Here is a 24,517-nt window from a genome sequence, read left to right as displayed (position 1 = left end):
CAGAAGCCACTTTAACGGGTCCAGAACATGAAGGAGGTTAGATGCTGCCAGACTACCTGTGAGATAGATGTCCCAAAGGCAACCACAGGTGTGGGTAGGGGGGCAGATCCCCCTCCCAGCCCTCCAAGAAGCATGAATCCCAGAGGAAGAGTTCTGGGTGCAAGACAGAGTAGTGGGAGGGAAGTCGGCCATCCTTCTCCCAAGAATAGGAAGGAACGTGGTACCCCAAGAGACTTCCACAAGCAACCCCTAAGTATGCAATTCAGGGAGAGGAGCTCTTTCCCTTTAGCACTTGAAACTGAGAGAGAAGAAAGGACTTTAAAACATTGCCAGAGATTCATTGACTTTTTTGGGGGTCCATAAAGGGAGGTGGGTGTCAAGGCACTCCTCCCCTCAGAAGCCATCACAGCACCTCTGTCCTATGACAATGCCTGCATGCGTCATCCAAAACTCAAAGAGAGTCTGCTTTTTGCTTCAGAAGGGTGGTGTCCACACCTGGCTTCCCCAGGTAGGGCTGGGGAAGACCTCTGCCTGAAGCCCTGGAGGACTGCTGCCAGCAAGTGCAAGCGACATGGAGCCTGATGGACTAATGGGATAAGGTAGCTGCCTCTATCCTTAGCTGCTTCCCAAGGAAAAGACTGCGGGCTGTTACCCATCTCAGCACCAAAGCGGTGACAATGGCTAAGGACTCAAGTGCCAAGCTATCTCCAACGTGACTTGAAGCGACTTGAAGCGACAAGTCGTTTAGTCTCCCAGTTTCCTGGGAGTCCTAGTGGCCGGCGAGTGACACACAACTCCAGAACTAGGGCCCATACAGGTGAATCACGGCTGTGTTTGCAACGTACACTTCCTGACTTTGCTTCTGGTTTCAATTCAGTTCATAAGAACATAAGAAGAGCCTGCCAATAGCCCATCTGTTCCAGCATCCTGTTCTCATAGTGGCCAACCAGATGACTGTAGGAAGTCCGCAAGCAGGACCTGAGCACAAGAACACTCTCCCTTCCTGCGATTTACAGCAACTGGCACTCAGAAGCACACTGCCTCTGACCGTGGAGGCAGCGCATAGACATCATGGCTAGCAGCCATTATTCCATTATCCTCCATTCAATTAACTTTATACCACTTTGTCCGGACATGATCTTCTGGTGGGATTTGGCCTTGCCTAGATCTTTTACCCTCCCAAAATTGTCTTGTCTTGACAAGACAAAACCTGACCTGTGGTGGTCCCAGTGAGTCGGTACCACATACCGCCTCCACCATCAGAGGTGATATGCTGTTGAATACCACTTGCTGGAAATTACAAGTAGGGAGAGTGCTGTTGCAACCAGATTCTGCTTGCTGCTTCCATAGGCATCTGGTTGACCATTGTGAGAATAGGCTAGTGGACTCAATGGGCCCTTGGCTTGATCAAGCATGGCCGTTCTCATGATGTTCACTTTTTGGTGCGGGTTGGGAGGACACCTGGGAGATAGGCAGAGATATGACAGGTGCAGCATCCAAATCAAACCAGAATAGAGAGAAAATATCCCTGACTCTTTATAACATCGTCAAAAACAAAAATCAAGGTAAAAAACAAACAACAGTTGTAGCCAATGTTAGTCCTATTCAGAGTAGACCCACTGAAATTAATGGACATGGCCAACTTAGGTGAATTAATTTCAGTAGGTCTACTCTGAATAAAATTTAGTTGGATTAAGCCCTAGTCCATAGCAGAGTAGGGATGGAAGGATCTGTCAGTTTTGGCCCTCTGTTTCTCATTTTTCTGATATTAAATTTGGTTCTCGATGTTTCTGCAGCAATTTGTGGATTTAAAAAAAAAATTCTCTTGAAAATTCTTTAGCATGAATTTCTCCTAATAAATACATTTTTGTATGGAGTTTTGTCTAATGTACACATTTTTGCAAGTAATTTCTCCTACTACAATGGATATGTTAGTTGCACCAATATATTCATTCTGTGCACACTTTCCCCTAATTTATGCATTTTGTAAACATTGCTGGGTTGGAGAACTGCGTCACAACGTTTGGATATGTGCAAATTTTGAAATATTGCTGTTTTGGTTCTCATATTGTTTCGGAAAGTGTGAATTTGATAATTTTGGCTTTAATTGCGGGCGGAATCAAATTTCTCCCCCATCCCTAACACAGACGCACTGAAGTTATTGGGATGGCTAATTTAGGTATTTACTTTAAATAGGTCTCATCTGAGTAAGGTTGAGTTGAATGCCACCCACCAGAGTTTCAGCCTATGCATAGACAAAACCTGAGGGCTATAATACTAGTGAATGCATTTATTTATTACAAAATGCAGAAGAAAAAAAGTGGAACCTTGTCATGAATGCAAAAAGTGGCGCAGCATCCCCTGGCATTTGTGTGGGGGGGAGGGGCAGTGACAGTGAAATATTCGGATATTCTGAAATCAGGCAGGCCACCTAAGCATGCGCCCTGGGGCACTTCCCCAAAACACTCTGCAACGTGCAGCAGTTTTATGACGTATGTGCCCTTGGCAGAAAAGTTGATGTGGACAGGGTTTCCCAGAGGTGCCGAGTTTGAAAGCAGCGGCGCTCGAGCTGGCAACGGAGACATTCAGGTGGGAGCGATCTCATGGATCTTTGTCAGCTCTCTGTAGTCTCGAGAGCTGGCCAGGCTCTCGAGTCGGAGAGATTCATTATGCCAGAGCGAGAAGATGTTGCAGGAGGCAGGCGTGTTGAACAAGAAAGAGGAAGTTGTAAGAGCTCTGGGCTATAGTCAAATGCGAAGTGTGTTTATTAAGAGATGCTGGGAAAGAGGCAGAACTAAACAGGGTTAGCTTGTGGGTCCACTGTGGAGGCGTGAAAGCCTTCACACCAATGAATTGCTTCTATCCTCCTTCAGTGTCCCTAATGCCAAGAGCCTCCCCCCAGACCCCCGTAGACCTCCCTGCAATGACTCCACCCCTTTTCCCTCTTATACCCACCCTCTTTCCCCCCATCAGATCTCTCCTCCGATCCCACCTTTGCTGTGAAGCCTTCTGCACAAGTCCCCAGTGGAAATGAAGGCAAACATATCAGTGGTGTCCCGTGCCCTTTGGGACTGGTGGGGAGGAATCAGCAGCGTTGTGGCTTATTCAGGTGCCTTCATGGTAATCGCAACCACAGCTCTGACAGCCACGTCCCCAGGATTCACTGTCTCTTGTGCAATTACAGAATTATAGCACCAGAATAATCCCTCCCTCCTTCCCTCCCTCCCTCTCTCTCCCTCTCTCTCTCTCTCTCTCTCTCTCTCTCAGCATAAAATGGGAGGTGTGTGTTAGCTACTGAGGAGAGTTTTCTCAGTGGCTGACTCACCTCCTTTCCCTCTGATTGGCTCCAGTCATCACAAAAGGACAAGGAAGCATGCTGTTTGCCAAGTGAGAATACTCTTCTCGGTGGCTAACATGCTCCCCTTTCATGCTGATTGGCTCGTACACAGGAATGCTGCTGGGACCCTGCTCCCAAAAATGTAAGGCGTCTATGACACACACCCCAACCCTGGACAACTACACCCCTGGGTGGAAGGCAGGGAGACCAAGAGTAGGCAAAGCCAGATCTGATAAGAGGCAGAGGCAGCTACTCCCTGCTGAGTTCAACAAGGGCAACACTGGTCACCTCATGCCATGGGTGTTATCACTGCTACTCATCTTAGAGTAGGCCAATCAAAGTTAATGGGCATGACTATCTTAGGTGCATTAATTTACTCTGAGTAGGGCTAGCTTTGAAGACCACTACATACGTTTAAAGCACACTTGTACCACTTTAACAGTCATGGCTACCCCCAAAGAATCTGGGGAACAGGAGTTAGTTAAAGTTGCTGGTGAGAGCGGTTAGGAGAGCCCTCACAGAGCTGTAATTCCCAGCTCCCCAAACAAACTGCAGGTCCCAGACTTCTGGTATAAGAGTGATTTAACCTGAGACTAGGGATGGAAAGATCTGTCAATTTCAGTTCTCTCCAATTCTCGTTTTTCCAGTCTGAAATTTTGTTCTCCACATTTCCGCAATTTCCATTTTTTAAAATTATCCAACAATTAAGTGTGAATTTCTCCTAATAAACACATTCTTGCAGGCAGCTTTGACTGATGTACACATTTTTTTGCAAGCCATTTCTCATCAGATAATGCATTTTTGCATTTTATTCTCACTCATGTGTTCATTCTTAGGAACACTTTCTTCGAATATATGCATTTGTGTAAACGTCGTTCAGTTGGTGAACTGCATAGCAACATTTTGAATAAGTGCGACTTTCAAAGGATGGCTGAGTTTTGGTTCTCATACTGTGGATGTGCGAATTCAGTAGATTGGAAACTGAAATGCAAACTGAACCAAAACTCTCGCCCATCTCTACCTGAGACTAAGGAGGAGGCAGCAGAGAGAGAGGACCATCCCCTAGACCAGCCTTTCCCAACGAGTGGGCCACCAGGTGTTGTTGGACCACAACTCCCATCAGCCTCAGCCAGCATTGTCAATGGTCAGGAAAGATGGGAATTGTGGTCCAACAACATCTGGTGGCCCACTAGTTGGGAAAGGCTGCCCTAGACTCACTGTAAGTAAAAAAGCAGGCAGGCGGGCGTTGGCTGAGGGTAGACTGAAGTTGGTGGAGCAGTGCGCCATCTGTCCAAATGGGCCAACCTCCAGTTTGTGGACTATTCCTGCTCACCTTTGCTCACCCTGCTCTCCTTGTTGTTCCTGCTTGTCCCTTTCCTCTGACCCTTCGTCTTCCCTCGTGTTGTGGATTGTAAACTCTTCGGGGACGGGGGAACTCATCAGTTTGTTGCACATAGAGTTGCATTCCACATTTTGTGAAATCAACCACTTTCCTAGCTAAGGGGGAGTGAGCAGGTGGAAGGTGAGCGTGCAGGTCGGGAGAGATGAACGAGGTTTTACCTGTGCCTGGCTTGGAACACTGCTGGCAGGTCTCTCTTGACATCTGTTAAAAATAAAACAAATGTGCACATTCATTTGCGTGCTCACTGCTTTGTGATGGCTTCTGGGGGGGGGCAGGGGGGCAGGAAGGAGAAGCAACCTGTCTGGGAATTTATTGTGAAATGCCCCCCACCCACCTGTCACTTGCGCCCCTCCTTCCCGAAAGGGGAGATTGAAATTCCCTCCTGCCTTTCACTGGGTTCCATTAGGGCCGCATTAAAGCATTTCACTCCGCTTGGCCGCCCCGCCATCGGAATAAAAGGAATTCTAATAAACCGACGGGAAGGATTCGCCATTCACGCTTTCCATGGAAACAAGGAGTCTGACACAGGGTGAGGGCTTTACTCGATCCGGCCTAGGTCACCGCAGGAGGGGCCCCGGGGAAGAACAGAGAGGCTTTTTTTTGTTGCACAAGAGAGAAACCTCTACAAAGAATGGGGCAGGGCCAGTTCTTTCTCTTTCTGTTCCTCTCCTGTCCTGGGAGGCGGGACTTCTCTTACAAAATAGGCGACCAGCCTGGGCGGAAGGGCCATGGAGGCCATCATTATTAGCAGCGGGGGGTGTGTGGGATGGGGTTCCCAGCAAGGCCTGTTTCAAGATGCCCGCCGGCTGGTTAGAAGCAGGTCTACGACCTCATTAGCCGTGGCAAATGTACCACCCAGCAGGATCGGCAAGACCCGTGAGGATCCGTCCCGTTTCCCATCCAGGGGCCTGTTGCTGTGGTCTCTCACCGTACAGACCTCCTCTTGCAAGCAACAAATGGGTCGTGCTCCAGATCCAGTGCTGGCCCAAGACATTTTGTTGCCTGAGGCCCGCCCATTCTAGCTCGAGGTGCCTATTGCCTTGGGATAGGGGAGAAATTCAATTCTGTTCACATTTAAAGGCAAACTTTCCCAGTTTGCGGTTTTGGAACAAGATGCGAACGAAAGCACAGCCGGCTTTCAAAATCCATACTTTTTCAAATTTTGCAATGCTGTCCTCCGGCCAGATCGTGCATGCCAAAATACGAAGGCAAAGTGTGTGTGAAAATGCACATATTAGTGAAACTAACATACAAATAAAGCCCATCATTTTAGCAGGGCTGTGGAGTCGGTATGTCAAACCTCTGATTCCTCTATTTTTCTACTGTCCAACTCCGACTCCTTCATAAATGGCAAATCTATATTAATTTTTCTACTGTCTGACTCTGACTCTGACTCCTTCATAAATGGCAAATGCATATTAATGTATTAATATTAATAAATTAATATTAATATTAAAATAATAATTTTATCTTGAAGTCGGAGTCAGTACATTTCTACCGACTCCGACTCCACCCAAACTTGACTCCGACTCCACGACTCCAACTCCACAGCCCTGCATTTTAGGGGAAATTGCTTACAGACATGTGTATGTTAGGGAGAAATTTGCACTCAAATGCTGATGAATTTACATAATCTTTGTTTTTGCAAACTGATGTGGAAAAGTGAATTCAAGACTGGAAAATGTGCAGAGTGCTATTCCCCTTACCACAGAGGACCCTGAGCCCCAATAACACATGGAGGGATGAGCTCTCCAGTCAGAAGCTATGACATCCAGATGGATTTGAGCCCCTACTACCCCTCTCAAGCAAGAACTGTCTTGAAAGGTGGAGAGACGGAGAGAGAGTGGGGGGGGCGCTGAGGTTCCCTTCCTCTCAGTGGTGCATGTATCTGTGATCGGCTCTCTGCCATTTCTTTTTTATGTGAACGGCAGTTGCTGGAAATCACAAGTGGGGATTCAGTAAATTGAGGGAGAACAAGGCTAGCGATGGCTACTTGTCATGATAGCTGCCTCCACAGCCGGAGGTTGTACACCTCTGAATGCTAGTTGCCGGGAAACACAGGTGGGGAGAGTGCTCTTGCACCCAGGCCCTGCTTGCAGGCTTCCCACTGGGGCTTCTGCTTGGCCACTGTGAGAATAGGATGCCGGACTAGATGGGCCACTGGCTTGATCGAGCAGGGCTGTTCTGACGCTCTTGTGTGAAGCAGTGAGGCAGGGCTGCTGCCTTCAGGCCCTGGTTGTGGGCATCTCTGAGCCATCTGATTGGACACTGTCGGGAACAGGATGCTGGACTAGTTGGGCCACTGGCCTGATCCAGCAGGGCTTCCTTCCTTCCTTCCTTCCTCTGAAAAAAAGGTGGACTCTGATCTTGTTCCAAGTAGTGGTTCTGGGAGAGGGGGGGAAACTTCCCCTCCACCTGTCATTTACATGACCTGTGCTCCCACCCCAAAAGCTGCCAGGAGCAGCAGAAAAAGTACAGGCATCCCTTGCCATCATCACCCTTCTGAGCTGCATCCAGCTTGCTGCTTGACCACTCTAGGAAGTAGGAGGACTTTGGAGTCAGTAGTCTTGCATATGGTACGATGGTCACTCTCCTGTTTTGAAACTTGATGCTAGGGATGGGTATGAATTTCAATTCCATTCACATTTCAAGCCGAACCTGTCAAATCCTCACTTTCCGAAACAATAAGAGAACTGAAAAACAGCCATCCTTCAAAATTCACACTGATTCGAATTTTGCATTGCAGTTCTGCAAACAACCAGGGTTTACAAAAATGTATATGTTTGGGGGAAAGTGTGCATAAAAATGAATATATGAGTGAAAGATAACATGCAAAAATGCATTATATTGTAAGAAATAGCTTGCAAAAATGTGTACATTATCAAAACTGCCTACAAAAGTGAGTTTTGTTAGGAGAAATTTGCACTAAAATGCTGGGTTGTTTTCATGAGGATTTTTTAAAAACTTATTCGCAAATTGCTGCAGAAATGTGCAGAACTGAATTTAAGACTGGGAAAATGAGAAACCGAGAGAACTGAAATTGATACTTGTCGCAGATCCTGTTGCCCTGTTCTCAACCCACATGGGTTCATCCACCAAACATTTAATGACAGAGATTGCTGGTTCCTATAGAATTGGAATCGAGGTACCTGCAACAGCCTTCCCATATCCTGCTACCATTCTGTGGAATTTTTAGATGGTCGGTTCATGCCTCCTGGATTAGATCTTTTTTGCTTGCGTTACTCTGGAAAGTGCCTTGTGCGTCATAGTAGTAACAACCCATCGTGATTATAACAAATTAGGAGAGTTGTGTGATATAGTGGTTGTAGAGGTCACTCATACTCCGGTGACCTCATGTTTCGATTATTGCAATGGGTTTTCTATGGAGCTGGCTTTGAAAATGATCCGGAAACTACAGCTAGTGTAGAACGCGGCAGCCAGGATGTTAAGAGACGCAGCAAGATGGACGGATATGAGAGCAATAGGGATGGGGGAATAATTTGATTCTCCTAATTTGCACTTTTCAAAACAAGGTGCGAACTAAAATGAAATTTGCACTTCTCTGAATTTTGCAGGGGCGTTCACCAGCCAAGTAATGTATACAAAAAATGCATGTCCTGGGGTAAAGTGTGTGTGAAATTAACGTACAAAAATGCAGGATGTTAGGGGAAATTGCTTTGCAAAGAAATGTCTATTGAGCAAAACGACATACAAAATGTGTAAATTAGGAGAAATTTGCACAAAAATGCTGATGAACTTTTTTTTAAAAAATTGCAAACTGCTGTGGAAACGTGGAGAAGTGAATTTAAGGTTGGAAAACTGAGAATCCAAAATGGACAGATTTGCCCGGTCTCAGCACGAATCCTAAAGCCTCTGCAGTGACGAGCTCGAAACAAGGGGTTGGTAATGGCTGATAAAGCCTTAAATTGCTCAGGGGCTACGTACGTGCAGGTGCGTTCTCCAAAATCAGCCGACTTGTTCTTCAGGACTGGCAGAGGATGCTCTGCTCGTGATCCCCATGAGGATCCGTAGTGAGGGGCTGTGTGGAAAGGCATTCTCTGTGGTGGGGCCTTGACTTTGAAACGATCTCTCCCTCCAGTTAATGTCTGTCCCTTTTATTGTTGGGATGCAGACATCAATTGAAGACACTTCTGTTCACCCAAGGATGGACCATTTTGTCAACTTTGCTTTCTCTCCATTTCTCATTTTTCCCGTTCTTCACATTTCCGCATCAGCATGCAATTTTCCTCACAAAAATATTGTCGGCATTTTAGTGTCAGTTTCTCCTAATATACACACGTATCTGGTATGTAATTTTGCCTGCCATGCACACTTCCTGCAGGCCATTTCCCTTACGATCATGCATTTTTGCACTTCCTTTTCCCTATGCATTTTTTATGCTTCCCCAGAATAAGCATATCTTTCTGTTTACAACTTGCTTGAAGAACTGCATGGCAAAATTCGGAGGAGTGTGCATTTCAAAGGACGCCTGTGTTTTTGTTCATGTATTATTTGAGGACGTGCACATTAAAATTAAATTAAAATGCAAAATGAACCCACTTTCTCCCCATCTCTACCTGGGCCTTTCCAGTTTGATGTAGGACTGCTTACCCCTAACAGCAGTTTGGATTTTTGTGATTGCTATTTGATAAATATTGTAATTTTCTATGTGCGTTTGTCTCCTGGTGTATTTTATTGTGCTATATATCACCCTGGGCTCTTAGGAGGAAGGGTGATCCATAAATATAACAAGCCAACCAAATGATGGACTGGGGCTACAGAGAACCAAGTTCAAATCCCTCCTGACCTAGGGACTTTGCGCCAGACTCTGTCTCTCACCCTAATGCAGCCTTCCCCAACCTGGTGCCCTCTGGATGTTGTGGGATTACTCTTCTCATCGGCCCAGGCCAGTACATCTGTGTTAGCTGGAGCCTGGGGCTGATGGGAGTTGTAGTCTCAAACATCTGGCAGGTGTCAGGTTGGAGAAAGCTGCCTTAATGTACCTTACGGGATTGTTGTAAAGATAAAACGGGGAGGTGGAATCGTAAGATGTGCCATTCTGCTTTTTTTTTTTTTTTTGCAGGAAGGGTAGGGTTCAGAAACGATGATCAGGGTTAGCTTTATAGGGAGTTGTGAAAAGAAGTTGGTCAGATTTTGTAGCAGCCAGCTGGGAGAAGTCAGTGTGCCTGCACAAGGAGGGATCCTGTTCTTGCTGGGGAGCTGTAGACCCTTCCCACCAATTCCCAGTTCTTTAGTCACAGAGGAACACCTGGGTTTTTGCGCTCTTGATCACTCTTTGGACAAAATGATGGGGAGGGCAACCCTCCGCTCCTCATGTGATTCCTTTCGTTCAATCTCTCCTTATCCCTCGGCACACACATGCACACTCAAATTCAGCAGCCACACTAGGGAAATCAGGTGCCATTTGCCAGTGAGCTGCGTGCATCATGTTCACACACATGTACGCACCCAGAAAGAGAGAGAGAAAGGACATACATGCACAAGATCTGAGAAGCCCCCTGAGCTTCTGTCTGCCTGCTGTATCAGTTTCTGCTGCTGCCTGCATAGAGTTTTGAGACGCTCCCAATGTGTGGGGATGCCTTCTTCTCCAGCAGACCCTTTCCTAGGGATGGAGCAGAAATTTGATTCCATTTTATATTTAAAGGTGAATCTTATCAAATCCACACTTTCTGAAACCGTATGAGAACAGAAACCCAGTCCTTCAAGATTCGCATGTATGCGAATTTTGCGACGCAGTTCTCTAACCAACCAGTGCTTTGCAGAAAGTGCATGTAGGGTAAAGTGTACATGTGCATAAAAAGGCATATATTAGGGGAAATAACATACCAACATGCATTGTAGTAGGGGAAATTGCTTGCAAAAATGGGTAGTCAAAACTGCATACAAAAATGCGGCCATTGGGAGAAACACACACTAAAATGAGGATGAATTTTCAGGAGGATCTTTTTTTAAAAAAAATAAATAAATCGCAAATTGCTGCGTAAACATGTAGAACTGAAATTAAGATTGGGAAAATGAGAAACTGGGGGACCTGAAACAGACAGATCCTCCTATCCCTAGGGGCCTTCCCCCATTTTCTGCCCTACCTATTTCCTCCCCCCTCCCCACACTCTCCCACGCAGCTACCTTCCTAGCCCACCTACCTAATCCAGACCCCTCCTTCCGCTTTCACGCCGCTGTCCTCTTTCAGCCACTGTGCTTTGTGTGTGAGAGAGATTATATTTTAGGAGGGGGTTGGTGGCAAAACAGACTGATAAAGTGTGTGTGGGGGGAACCACCTTCCCTCTCCTCCCTCCTTTCTTGCTTTTGACTCTTTCTTTCTGCCCCCCCCTTCTAATTCTGGAGGGGTTTATTTCATTTTTTCAATCTGCAGCGTTTCTTAGCGATGGCGTTTTTATGCTCCGTAGGCTGCCTCTGTTTCTGATTGCTATTCCCGGCACAAACACACACACGAGCATGGAGCACACATCACAGATACCGGCAAGGGCTGCCACCCACTCAACACAAGAAGAGAGACAGAGGGAGGGAGCAGATCGGCGACTGGTCCCTCCATCTCCTCGGACATCCTGATGTCTTTATAGTGCCACCAAGAGAACCTAAGCCACTCCCTCCGAACCCTGTTTCGCTCCCTCCCCAGCGCTCACCTCTCCCTCCATCAGCACACTCACCCCCCTGCTTTTAGCTGCCTGCAGCCAACCAATCAACCCCACCACACACACACGCACACACAGCCGTGCACACACACATATGCATGTTCATCCTTCCTACCACTGACATTAAATTTTCAAACTGCAGGCTACCCAGGGCCCTCCCTAATTGCCTTATATCCCCTAGTGGTCTATGAATAATGACTACTGAAAGAGCTCAGAGAGGCTGCTGAGAAAGGCAGAGGAAGACAGAGAGAGAGAATTGTGCTGTATACATATCCTTCTTCCCACTTTTTCCCCTCCCTTTCCTAAGGATCTAATCTGTGGCTACTCTGTTCTGGAAGAACGCAAGGAGATAGAGCGAGGAGTGCCAAAGCGGAGACAGAAGAGGACAGGAAAGCAAGCAGGTAAGATACAAAAATCAATCAATCAAACAAAAAAGACCTCTCTTCTGGGAGGGCATTGATGCTTCCTTGGTGGGGGCTGCCAATGGATCTCTGGGCATTCATCTCTCAGTTGCTTCTGCCTTCTTTTCCCACCCAGCCCCCTCCTTGCTGGTTTTCTGTTGCTGCTTACGCCATTTGCCACTTCAGTGCACTTTGGGGAGGGGGCAGTTTCGAGCAGCCCTCTTGGTCTTTCTGGCTTTGGCAGAGTTGGTGAGTGTGTATTGTTCCCTCCCTCTCAATTCAGGTCGGTTTGTTGAAAGGGTTCCTCTGGATGTCTTGCAAAATCCGAGCAAGCCACATTCCCTCCTTCCTTCCTTCCTTTCGTTCATTTGTTCTTCCTAAATCTGGTTGGATACACGAGTGCATGTGTGAAACTGAAGTTTGGTTGTGTGCATGTGTGTGTGTGTGTGTGTGAGGCTGCTTTTTATGTTGGGGAGGAGATGTTTTGTGTCTGTTGAAAGAAAACGTCAAGGAGGCTGTTCCTTTTTCTGTTTTGAAGTTCAAAGAATGCTAAATGGTTGGCGCTGGGGACTGGGGTGATCCTGAAAGCCACCAATGGAAGATTATTTTGAAAGGTGCCTTCGTAGACCTTTAGAAAAGTTGTAGGATGGAGAACCAGCAGCATCTCATTATCTCTTGCCAGTGCCCCCATGCATGGCTTTGATAGATGTTTCCCATTGGCTCCTTTTGCCAAAGAATCCGTATCCTCTCTAGCTATGAAGACCAGAAATCATCAACGTAGCTAGCATTTATACTCTTCAGCCGTGATGGTTCATTTGGAAATCCCCTTGGGGAGGTGGAGGAGAGAGAGAGATTTTCTAGAGATCTCCGTGGGGTTCTCTTTTTCGCCATGACAAATATATTGCCTCCCTCCTGACACAAACCGCCCACTGACATGATTATTATTTTTTGCAATCAATAAATGGGCTCTCCAAACCCATTTTGCCGACAAAAAGAGTGCCTCTGCAATCTTTTTTTGCTGCTGTTGTTGCAAACAATTAAGAGGAAACAATTGAAAACATATGCAGTGTATTGAAGTATTGTTGCAGAAGGAGAGCAGAGAGGTCAATGACCCCAGCCAACCACCAGGATCCTGCCCATTCTCTGCCTTTAAAGGAGCAACTTTTCAAGCAGGCAATTGCGTGTGTGTGGGTGGTGCAGGTGTGATGGTTGAGATCCACCAAAGCATCGACTCCAGAGCAATCCCACAAAAAACCAACCAAGCGAGTTGAATTGTACCTGATGATGTTTGGCGCGTCTGTGTCTCCCAGCACGGCTGGGCGCATCAATGCGATTGGAATTCATAATGCAAATATTGAATCGTTTGTTCTTTTTTCAAGCGAAACAAAACAGAAATGTAATTTTATCAGTGGAAAGGCAAGAAGATGCACAGTTCAGGAGTGCACGGGTAAGGTATGAGATGAAACCTTGGTGGCACGCAAAAATAATCGTAAAGGTGGTTTATGATGACAAAGAGGGGAGGTAGATAGGTTCCAAAATGAGGAAACAACGGGGAAAGGTGCAGTGTTTGGCATAGCAGACAGTCTGTTGTTTGTAGGCCAGCTGTGCTTTGGGGGTGGGGGTGGGTGGGAGGAGATTGTTAGCTCCGACCAGCTCAGCATCCGCTCTTCAACAGCTGTCAGCCAGATGCCTCCAGAAAGCCTACTAGACAGGGATGGTGCAGGTAGCCTTTCCTGCTTGTTTGCCCCCAGATTCTGGGACTCGGAAACAGATTGCCTCTGAACAGGGCAGTTCCATCCTTTGCTATCAAGGTTAATAGCTGCCTCCTATGACTGTGTTTCCAATCAGATGCCATTATTCTTCAGGGAATACATAATTTCTGGTGGCTATGAAGCACTGCAAAAAAGAAAGTTCCACAAGTGCTCTTAAAGCATGAGATTTGTATGGATTTTTCTTCCAACTGTTGCAATTTATCATGAATAACATCCAAGAACACGCCTTTGAAACTTACAGTCAGTCTTTCCCTTCTTGCACACTTAAAACCCAAAACAGAGCCTCTGACTTGGACCAGGGACCAAGAATATGGCAAACCCTTGTCAAAACCCTGCCAAGTAACAAACGTTAAAGGGTTTCCTGAACATGTCACTATCATTTGGCCTGTCCTACCTTTCAGGGTTGTTGTGAGGAAAGAAATTGGATGATGCCCCCCTCATGTGGGTTTGCCATAGCTCATTGAGGTAGATAGATAAGGTATACTGTGATGTCTGCAAATTTATTATCCAATATGGGTGGGTGGGTGTGTCACGGCTGTAATACTATATGGTTAGATATGTTATTGTTGGTTTTAAAATATCACATTGAGATCTCATCCTCTTACTCCAAGGAACTCAGGGTAATGTACATACTGAATCTTCCCAAGCTTAGCTTCGCAACAACCCAGGTTAGGCTGACAGAATGTGAAAATGAGCAGACCCAAGGCTACCCAGTGGAACTAAAAGATTGAGTGGGTGTTTGAACCCAGGGGACATGTTTAATTTGCTATGGCTAATAACACTGGTTTGTAATGATGAAGGACGCTTTGAGGGCTCTGGCAAAAAGTTCAGCAAGTTGCTGGATTTGATATAACTTGCAAGGGCTTTTAAAACAAAGCAAAACTGTCAGATCATTTTCTGTGGTGGTGGTAATCATTTTCTGTTGTTGTTTTAACTCTACAACACTCTGATGAGAGTAAATAAGCACCAAAGGATCTTAAAATGTTGTAAAACTTTTAATTAATTAATAGGGGGTTTTAAGCCGGGGGGAGGCAAGAATCATCTCACAAAGTGGCAAATCCAGTATATTATTAGCAATCCAAAACAGAATTTAAAACTTTACACTGTAAAACAGGAGTGGAGTTTTACATTGTAAAACAGGCTTGCGGGAGTTATTTTGTGTTTTACTTGAAGCCCAAGATCTTCCAAATGGTTTGGAGACAGCTGCATAATGCACATACATTTACATTTAAAGCACATTCCCCTGCCAACCCAAAGAATCCTGGGAACTGTAGTTGATCCCTCACAGAGCTATAGTTCCCAGCACCCTTTACAGCTCCCAGGATTCTTTGGTGGGAGAAAGGCTTTAAATGTATGGTGTCAGCCCAGGAATTTGTGATCAGTACCAGAACCAAGCTCGTAAGCCCGTTCACACACACACCCAAAAATACGCCTGGTTTTCTCCCAAGCTCTTCTTTATTCAGCAAGCTATTTCGAGGGGTGGGGTGAGGGAGAAATTTTTTACTAGCTGTTTCTAGACAATTTGGAACCTAGTAGATCCTACTTCTAATTTCTCCCCACCTCTGCTTTAAAAATGCCCCCAAACCATAAAATTAGCCATCACCAAAAAAAAACAGTCCTCCCAGTTATAAAACACACAGTGTTAAACAGAATAAAACACCACTTGCCACGTCAGCAGCCCACTTATAATCACTCCTTAAAAGCTGCAGAGAGCAAGTGATGGGTCTTCAAGGCTTGCTTGAAAACTTTGTAGAGATGGGACTTGCCTGATCTCAGCTGGAAGCAAATTCCACAGATGTGGTGCCATCGCCGAGAAGAACCTGCATGCCCACCCTGTTAAAGTAAATGGGAGGAAATGAACTGCATATCCGTGGTATTAGGGATCTACGTGACCCCACCATGGTGAGACCATTGCTCAGTATTGTCTTCATGGAATGGCAGTGAGTTATCCAGGGTTTCAGACAGAGTTCCTGCCTGAAGGTGCTGGGGATTCAACCTGGAGCCTTCTGCTTGCAAAGCATGTCTCCTGTCACTGGGGTACAGTGCTTCTCCTCGAAATAAAGTAAGATTCTAGTCCTCATGGTTTTGAAGAAAGGACATTAAGTTAAAATATAAATAGGAAGATTGAAACTGTTCTCTGCCAAGTCAGATCACTAGTCTATCTAGCTTAGAATTGTCTGCACCAGAGCAAGGGGCTGTTCTCAGTCCAAGGGCCACATTCTTTTCTGGGCAACCTTCCGGGAACCACATGCCAGTGGTGGGCGGGGCCAGAGGCAAAAGTGGGTGGAGCAATGGACGTGCCTTTTGCCTTTGTACATAGGCTACCTTCTCACCGTGCAAAATCAGAGGTTTCTACAGAGAGAGAGAGAGAGAGATTCCAGCTAGGCAAAAGTGCTTGAGGAAGGCACAGACACGGACTAGCGAGTCGTGTGGCCTGGTGAGGAGGCAAAAGCAGGGCAATCTCCATGGGCCAGATGCAGAGGCCTGGAGGGCCACATTTGGCCCCCAAACCTGAGGTTCCCCACCCCACCGCGGAACCCAAGACCTTCTGCATGCAAAGCAGGTGTTCTGCCAGTGAGCCACGGGCCTTCCCTGAAGTATTAGAGCAGCATACTTTTATGCCGGTGGTGTTAGTCATGGATAGCTCTTGGAGATCTTTGAGCCGGAGGGATTCAGACTGAGGATCATTTCCAGACCCCAAAATACCACCCTTGTAGCATAAATCAGAATTTCGTATTATTTCCCTTACGTTGCAATGGTCAAATGCACCTCAGTGGTTCCCCCCCCCCCACAAACGGCTATGAAACCGGGTTCTTCTTGGCCCTCAATATCCGATGAGCAAAGTCCTACTGACAAGCATAGGGTTAGAGGGCTTTATTCTCCACACACACATACACAGACACACTTTAAAAACAAATGACGTTGTTTGTTGTTGTTTCATAAGGAAGCAGAGCCCAGAACGGCCGGGAAGGCGGGAAGAGGACTGTGGGGGCGGAGAGTCGATTTAAATTGGGCTTAATGGATTCCCAAGACAGCCTTTCGAGATGAAAGTCAAAATAAGACCGAATCTCAACAGGCCCATCTCTTGCATTAAAGATGCAGCGTTCCTCGTCGCAAACTCCCCCCCTCCTTTTCTTCTTTTTAAAGGGGAAAGAAAAAGAATTACGTGTTATGGGCACAAACGACAGAGTGGAGTTTTCTAGTCTTATAATGAGGGCCCTAATTGAAGAGTGCAACCCTCGTGGGATCCGTGTTCACTGACGGACGTGTTTGTTGTTCCTACTGGTTGGTGGCTTGTGCGGGATGGGAAGGGGGCAGTTGGCGAGACTCAGAGGCATGTCGGTGTAAAAATGCCCTTTTGGCACTCAGGCTATCTCTCAAACACATTGTCAAATGATGCAGAATAATGATCAATAAAAACATCACGTGCCCCCTGCGCATGCAGATGGCAAGTCGCTTGCACTGCTGTAACAGCACAAGAAGCGCGATGCCAACCCTCTGCTCTGTCTGGACCCTCTGGAGGGTCACTCCACGTCTGTTCCATAGCCTCCTATCTGGTGCACACCCTGAGCCGCTGGTCCGGTGCGGTCCTATGGGAAACATTTGGTTCCTCGGAGTCGGGAGAAGGTGCCCGTGAGGGTCCTGGCTCGGGTCCTACAGGCCCAGAGCGGTTCTTCTGGGGGCTCCTGTCTGATGGCCTCAAGCCCACTAGCTTCTTAACCTCTAGCACCAGGCTCAGAGTCCTGAGCCTGTTCTTGCTCGTTCTCCGGCTGCGTAGCTGAAGACTCTGCAGCCTCTGACTCTGTGTCTGGACTACAGCTGGATGTAGGTGTCACAACATTAGGTTGGGGAAGGCTGCTTTGGCGTTAAGACTGAAACCTGATTATTATTATTTTTGTTATCTCGTGTAACCAAGTGGCTACCGCATCTATGCCCTGAGAAGAGATGGGGCAATTCACGGAGCAATTCCATCGCCGGGTTTTTTAAAATCTGTTTTCTAAGAGGACAAAGTTTGCTGTAGAGCATGATCCCAGTGTCCTGTGGGTTCATCATTTTCTGAAATATGTTTATTAAAAACCTTTGTACCCCTGCCTTTTGACTGTATGGGTTTAACAGAGGTGGCCTATGAGCAAGTAATTGAAATTCAAAAGGAAAATACATGAAAACGTAATCAAAGAAATAGGATCAGAACCAGATAGCTAGAAAAGAACAACAAGAAGATATGCAATAAATAAACAGGCAGTAAAAATAACAACCTGGGATCAACACAAGCAGTCCCCCGCCCCAAACATAACGAGCCTCCAAAGGTGCTCTGAAAAATAATCACTTCTAATAATCAGCTTTGGTGGCACTTCTCCAGGCAATTATTCACTGTAACCCAGACAGCAGGGGAAATCAGAGGAGAATTCTATGGAAAATGTTTTAAGTATGTAAACGTGAGCCAGTGGTGTGATGCAGCTGCTAAAAATGCTAATGCAATCCGGAGCTGCATTAACAAGAGTATAGTGCCCAGATCATGAGAATAAGTAGTTCCACTCTATTCTGCACTCTTCAGGCCACATCTGGAGTACTATGTATAGTTCTGGGTGCCACATTTTAAGCAAAATACAGAGAAACTGTAGTGTGCCCGGAGGAGGAGGAGGAGGAGGGTTCTGTAAACCATCTCCTACAATAGACAGTTAAAAGAGCCTGAAGAAGAGAAGATTAAGGGGAGACATGATAACTGTCTTCAAATATCTGAACGGCTGATGTGCAGAAGATGGAACAGGCTTGTTCTCTGTTGGTCCATGTTTAGAACTGCAGGTTGGAAAATGCAAGGAAGCAGATTTCGGCTAATATTAAGAAAAACGTCCTAATAGTGAAGGCTGTGGGGGAGGTGGTGGGCTCTCCGCTGGAGGTACTGCAGCAGAAGCTGGATGGCCATCTGTCAGGGGTGCTGTAGCACAACTACATCCTGTATTGAAGACCCTGCATTGAGGAGGGAGGCTGGACCTGATGACCTCTGAGGTCCCTTCCACCTTTTTGATCCAATGATTCTATTGTGGAGAAGACAATCACTGAGGCATCCTGAGTTCCAGTCGATTTCAGGATAACCAAAAAATAAGAACAGATGCTCCAGCTCTTTGCAGTTCATCAGGAACTCTATGAATTCCCGGATCCCTGCCTCTAGTTTTGACTTTGAGGAAGGCCTTATTAACACTGTGCTGGGTTAATCAGGGTGAGTTGCTAGAGCTCTCATTCTTAAAAATTCAGCACCCTCCTCAGGGTTACATCCCCAGGGGGAGGGTGGGGTGTAGTGCACTGTTCCCCCATCCGAGGGAGCCAGACAAATCTGGGCTGAGTGGCAGAACATCTGCCTTGCATGCAGAAGGTCCCAGATTGAATCCCTGGCAGCATCTCCAGGCAGGGGTGTAGGAAAGAACCTTGTCTGACACCCTGGAGAGCTGCTGCCAGTCAGTGTAGACAATACTAAGCTAGATGGACCAATGGTTTGGCTTGGTGTAAGGCATCTTCCAATGTTGCTATCTCCAGGTGGAGGAAGTTCCATGATTATGGTGCCATCACTGAAAAGTCCGTATCTCTTGTCATCTCCCCCCCCCCAAAAATCGCATGTATGAGCAGCAAAGAGCAGAGCCCCTGACCCACTTTTAAGGACTTGCAGGCTCATAAAAGAGGAGGCTTTTTCTGAGAATTTATCTCTGCCCCCCCGTTCTTGTGGGAATATTGGATGGCTGGTCAGATTTTGCATTTGCTTGTCCAAATTCTGTAAAGAGTGGGGTTGTGTGTATGCTACGATTATCTCCTCCTCCTCCTCCTCTTCTTCTTCTTGTACTTCTTCTTGCAAGCTCCTCATCCACATCGTTGGCTGGGTAGATGCTTGAGCAACAGCCCCAGCGCCAGCAAGCAGCCAGGTCAGGCACTGGCTGAGGGCCCCTGCAGCCCAGAGGGGCCCCTCTATAGGCTGGGAGGGTGAAGCTCCTGCTCTGTGATCCACACTGGCATCAGGTTGTGGGGCGGATCATGTGAATTGTAGAGCAGGATCCCCATCCCTCCCAGGCAACACCTCCAAAGCAGGCAGCACGGGCTTAAATAGGCCTGCCCCACCTACCTCCCACATCACCAGGAGAGGTCCCTAAGGGGTTGATTCCCCCGTTCCCATCTTGGGTGATGGCAGGCATGCACACACAGCATGCTAGTGTGGTGAGGTGGGAGGTGGGGCAGGCGGGCCTATTTAAGCCTGCGCTGCCTGCATCGGGAGGGGGTGTTGGGAAGCATGATGACCTGGGCTAGAGGCAGTCTGGTGCTCAAGGGCCCAGTCGCATCTGGTGCCAGCCCTGGTGAGCAATACCGACTGAAACCTGGATTCAGGACTGGGTAAGAGGGACTCTAGCATCTTTGCCCCCACCTGTGAGTGAACTATGCAAAATATGGGAACTATGGGAACTACCTCCTGTGAGTGAACTATGCAAAACTGGAATGAACTATGCAAAATATGTGGCAATGCAAATGTATCAAGTTTGCATCATTTATACAGATTGCAGAAATGGGTTTGTCTTGCATTCCCTGGGTCTAAGAATTTGTTTAATTTTTTTTTATGCATAGTATGCAGAACCCTAGTTGTGACCTGTCCACTATCTCCCCGTTCCCCGCCCTCACTGTCTACTCTTCTGCAGTCGTAATCAAAACTTGGCCAAGATAAGTCTTGGCCATCTTTTGCAGCCACAATTGGCGTCAGGATTTTGAGGATTAGGTTGGGTAAGGCACTATCCATCAGAACCTTTAACTAGCCAGTAGCAGCGTACTGGCAAATTCTGAAGTGCAGGGACCCTTCATGATAGTCACAGCCATGCCCCCTTCAAAAACTATACAGCCTTCTACGATTATAGAATAATTTGGCCATGGGTGAATACTGCTTTCTGCTTCTCTGTGGTTGTTAATGCCTTCATTATTATTATTTTTTAAAAAAAAGATGTATCTTAAATTGTATTTGTTTTTAGTTACTGTAAACCGCCCAGAGAGCTTCAGCTATGGGGTGGTATACAAGTATAATAAATAAATAAATAAATAAATAAATAAATAAATAAATAAACAGCCGTCCCTAGAAGCTAATCAGCATGAAAGGGGACTGTGTTAGCTATTGAGAAGAGTCTTCTTAGTGGTTGACTCACCTCTTTTCACTCTGATTGGCTCCAATCAGCAGGAAAGGACAATGAAGCATGTTAGAAGACTCTTCTCAATGGCCAGCACGCTCCTTTTTCATGCTGTTTGGCTCATAGGATGCTGGAGACATAGAGACCCTACTGGGACCTGGTTTCCAAAAACATTAGGGATCTAAGACTCCCTGAGACCCTGAACAACTACACCTCTGCTAGCGAGGGGCAGAGGTGTTAGTGAGAGGCACCCCAGAATCCTTGCCTGAGATCGCTCTTGCAAAGTGAGCCAGTCTGCACTATTTATTTGGTCACCATATGAACTATTTACTATAAATAAAATACCTCAGAGCGGTTTGCAATAAGGAGTCAAAGATTCTAAAACAGCAAAGATCCCTTAAAACACACAGTTCAGTGCACATTGACAGATAATATAAATAACCAGCAAATGAAATGATCGGGAAAAAATAAATCAAATACTCAGACTATAAAATACAAGTATGATCCAGAGATCAACAGTCAGGAAATAACAATACTGTGCTGGAGGTTTTATATACACATCTGGTGTCTGATCCTTTCACCTATGAGAATCCACATAGTTAAGACTAAGGCCGGGGGTTCGGTTTGAAACTTTGGTGTGGTTTCCTTCTATGATTGCCAAATTTTTCACCTGCCTCTGCTGCTGTGCCTTTCACAAAGTTTGTGGGAAATTTATAGTGTGGCTCAATCTGCTCAACTAGCTAAATGCACTTGGAGTGCTAGGCCAAGGGTGGGAAGGAATTAAGACGGAAGGAGGAAAGGCATCAACTGTGGCCCCTGCCACTGTGCTGGGCCAACAGCAGTTGCCCAACGATGCCAAGCTTTGGTGCTGGCCGTGCCCTGGAAATTGCATGGGTGGCAAAAAGAAAAGAAAAGAAAAGGTTTCCAGCGAAACAGGAGCCACAGATGATCTGGGCCTTTTGCCATCACTTTAGAGGACTGCATATGGGAATGGCAACAAAGATACAGGCCTTGTGTCGTTGATTCTAACCTCCACCCCTCATTCCATTTATAAGGTATCAGCAGCACCTATGGTGCTGGAGGGGGTTTAATTTCAGGCACCGTTGCACTGAATAATAATAGGGCTTGGCGCCTTTCATCCGAAGATCCCAAGGCGTGGAGGGTCCTGATCCACGCAGCTCTTCCGCAGAGGTCCTTCTATAGGGGGAAGGGAAACAGAAGGCTTGCTAAAAGCCAGCTGCTTGATGAAAGAGGCCACATCAGGAAAAAAAGACCCCTCAAGGGCTCTCCTTGTCTTCCTTCCCAGTCACCCCTCCCCCTCTTCCTGGGAAAAATTTGAGCCTTCGGCACGCAAGGCCAAGAGGTTGGAGGCCCCATTTTGCACCTCCCGACAAGAATCCCGGCTACGTGTGTCGGCGGATTAATGAGCCACCCCCCCCTCGCCAAATAAAAAAGCCTTGCATCAACGAGCCTTCGAATGGATCCATGGATTGAATTTGAATGTAGGTGCCTTTTTGAAAAATTGGGATCATTATCACTTACAATTTAATAGCCGCTTACCGCTGGAAAGAAGAAGCCCATCTTTCGTGAGGGGGAAGGGCCGTAGCTCAGTGGCATATGGCAGATCCTAGGGTTCTGTCCTTGGTTTATCCAGGCAGGGCTGGGAAGGAACCAACTATCTGGAACCCTGGATAGCTGCTGCCAGTCAGTGTAGGCAGTACTGAGCTAGGAGGACCAGTGGTCTGGCTCAGTATAAGTCGGTTTCGTATGCTCCTGTTTTCTTGTCCTTGTTACCCTCCTCATTCCTCCCTTTGTTCTATGCCCCTCCACTTTACTAGCTTTAAATTGTTAGCTCTTTGGGGCAAACACCCCCTTTGCTTTCTTTATTAGGCTAGTCTGCGTATTACCATGTGCACTGATGATGCTGATAGCCACAATCACAGTAATAATAACAATGGCATCACTTTAGTTACTTAATGCATCAGTCGAGCTTTGTCATCGAAGGAGCCCTTTCGGATTAGACCCTAAAAGGCATTTAGCTGTGTGTGCCTCCCAGGTGAAAAGCTGCCTGTTCCCCCAGCAATCACCCTATTGGATGTTTAAACCTCGCAAGAGGGCCAATCGCATGAAGGAAAGGGCAAGGCTGAGCTCACTGCCCCTCCCTGCTTTGGCCACTGCACTGCCCTCCCATCGTTCACCCTGTGGGGTGGGGTGGCAGGGGATGTCTGAAGTGTGGAGCCAGCTCTGCCGGCTCTGGATTACTGCAATGCACTCTGTGCGGGGGGCCCCTTGCCCTTGACCCGGATCCTGCAATTAGTGTAGAATTCTGCAGCCAAATTGCTGGTGGGAGTGAGACCCTGTCAGCGTGTAACACCTCCGCTCAGAGATCTGCACTGTTTGTCAGTTTGTAACTGGGCCAGGTTCAAGGCGTTACTGTTGGTATATAAAGCCCTGAATAGCTTCGGACCAGTTTACTTGCGAGACTGCCTCACCCTATGTGCGCCCACTCGAGCGCTTCGCTCTTTGGGACAGGGACTGCTACAGCTGACACATAATACTTGTTCCGCACTTGTAAGAAATCATCCCTTTAGTGCGGCAGCACCTACTCGTTGGAACTCCCTGCCTATTGACATCCGGCAGGCCCCTTCGCTGTATTCCTTTCAGTGCCTGCTCAAAACTTTTTATGTTTAAGCAATCCTATCCAGACGCATAGATGTTGATCTGTTTTAATCTTTTGGTAGCTGTTTTGATTGTTTAAATTACTTGTTTTTAACTGTCTCGTTGATCGTTTCAGTGTTTTGTGAACCACTCAGAGGTCTTTACATTCAAGCAGGATATAAACTGTGTTCCATGAAATAATAAGTAAATGAAGCAATGCAAATAAAATAATCCCCACGTGATTGAGAACCCAGGATACAAACTCCCCAGTTCAGAGTAACACTCTCCACTCTCCAATGTGTGCATGGCAGAGACCCTGATCTTCCCCTCACATAATTGCTGTTGCTGTTGTGTGAGGTTTGGATTCCTAAACAGGGCTTATCCTACCCTCTCTGCTCTCTCTGTCTTCAGGCAGGACCTCTTCCGTCTGGGCTGGCCAAACTGTTCAGGAGGACTCGCAGGTGTGTGTGTGTATGGGAAACTGTGATACAGTAGGGCCCCACTCATACGGCGGGTTATGTTCCGGACCCCCGCTGTAAAGCGAAAACCGCTGTAAAGCGGAACCCATTGAATAGAATGGCGCTCGATGCCCGAAAACGGCTGTAAAAGCGGAACAAGTGCCGTATGAGTGGGGCTTTCGTCTAATTGTGTCTAACTGAGACCGCTGTATTAGCGAAGCGCTGTAAAGCGGGGCCCTGCTGTAGATTACTTGAATTGCATATGTTAATACATAGAGACCATATCATACAAAGCTGCCAAAGGTGGATCGATGCAGAAGGGCTATAACTCAGTGGTAGAGCCCCTGTTTGCATGTCAAAGGTCCCCAGATGGCATCTACAGTTAGGCTGGGAATGCCCCTTGCCTGAAACCCAGGAGAGCAGCTTCCAGTCAGTGTTGGTAATACTGAGCTCAGTGGACTAATGTTTTGACTTGATAGAAGGCAGTTTCCTATGTTCCTATACAATTCAGCTCCTTCTTCAGAACGATGAGGACTAGAACCTTAGTTTGCGTTTAGGGGGAAACCAAAGTAGTGCACCTGCTTCGCACGTAGAAGGTCCAGCGTTCAATCTCTGGCTCTCTCAGGTAGGGCTAGGAAGGACTCCGCTCTGAAATGCTAAAGAG

General features: G+C 46.8%; 1 protein-coding gene across 4 annotated transcripts in view; it reads left to right on the top strand.

Moving 5' to 3' along the window:
* Positions 1-24,517, top strand: part of RAI1 (retinoic acid induced 1) — a 240,349-nt gene that overhangs the window by 64,466 nt on the left and 151,366 nt on the right. For 2 of the 4 annotated variants that reach the window (XM_061600177.1, XM_061600178.1), the window contains exon 2: positions 11,721-11,814. The exons of 1 other annotated variant lie outside the window; for it this stretch is intronic. The gene's annotated coding sequence lies outside the window, so the exon portion shown is untranslated. Of the gene's footprint in view, positions 1-2,531; positions 2,590-11,720; positions 11,815-24,517 lie in introns of those variants that run through there. One more of the 4 variants, XM_061600179.1, reaches the window with a different exon arrangement.

This window comes from Rhineura floridana, chromosome 17 (genome assembly GCF_030035675.1).
Source record: "Rhineura floridana isolate rRhiFlo1 chromosome 17, rRhiFlo1.hap2, whole genome shotgun sequence".
NCBI classification, from domain to species: Eukaryota; Metazoa; Chordata; class Lepidosauria; order Squamata; family Rhineuridae; genus Rhineura; species Rhineura floridana.
This window is presented reverse-complemented; position numbering and strand designations above follow the sequence as displayed.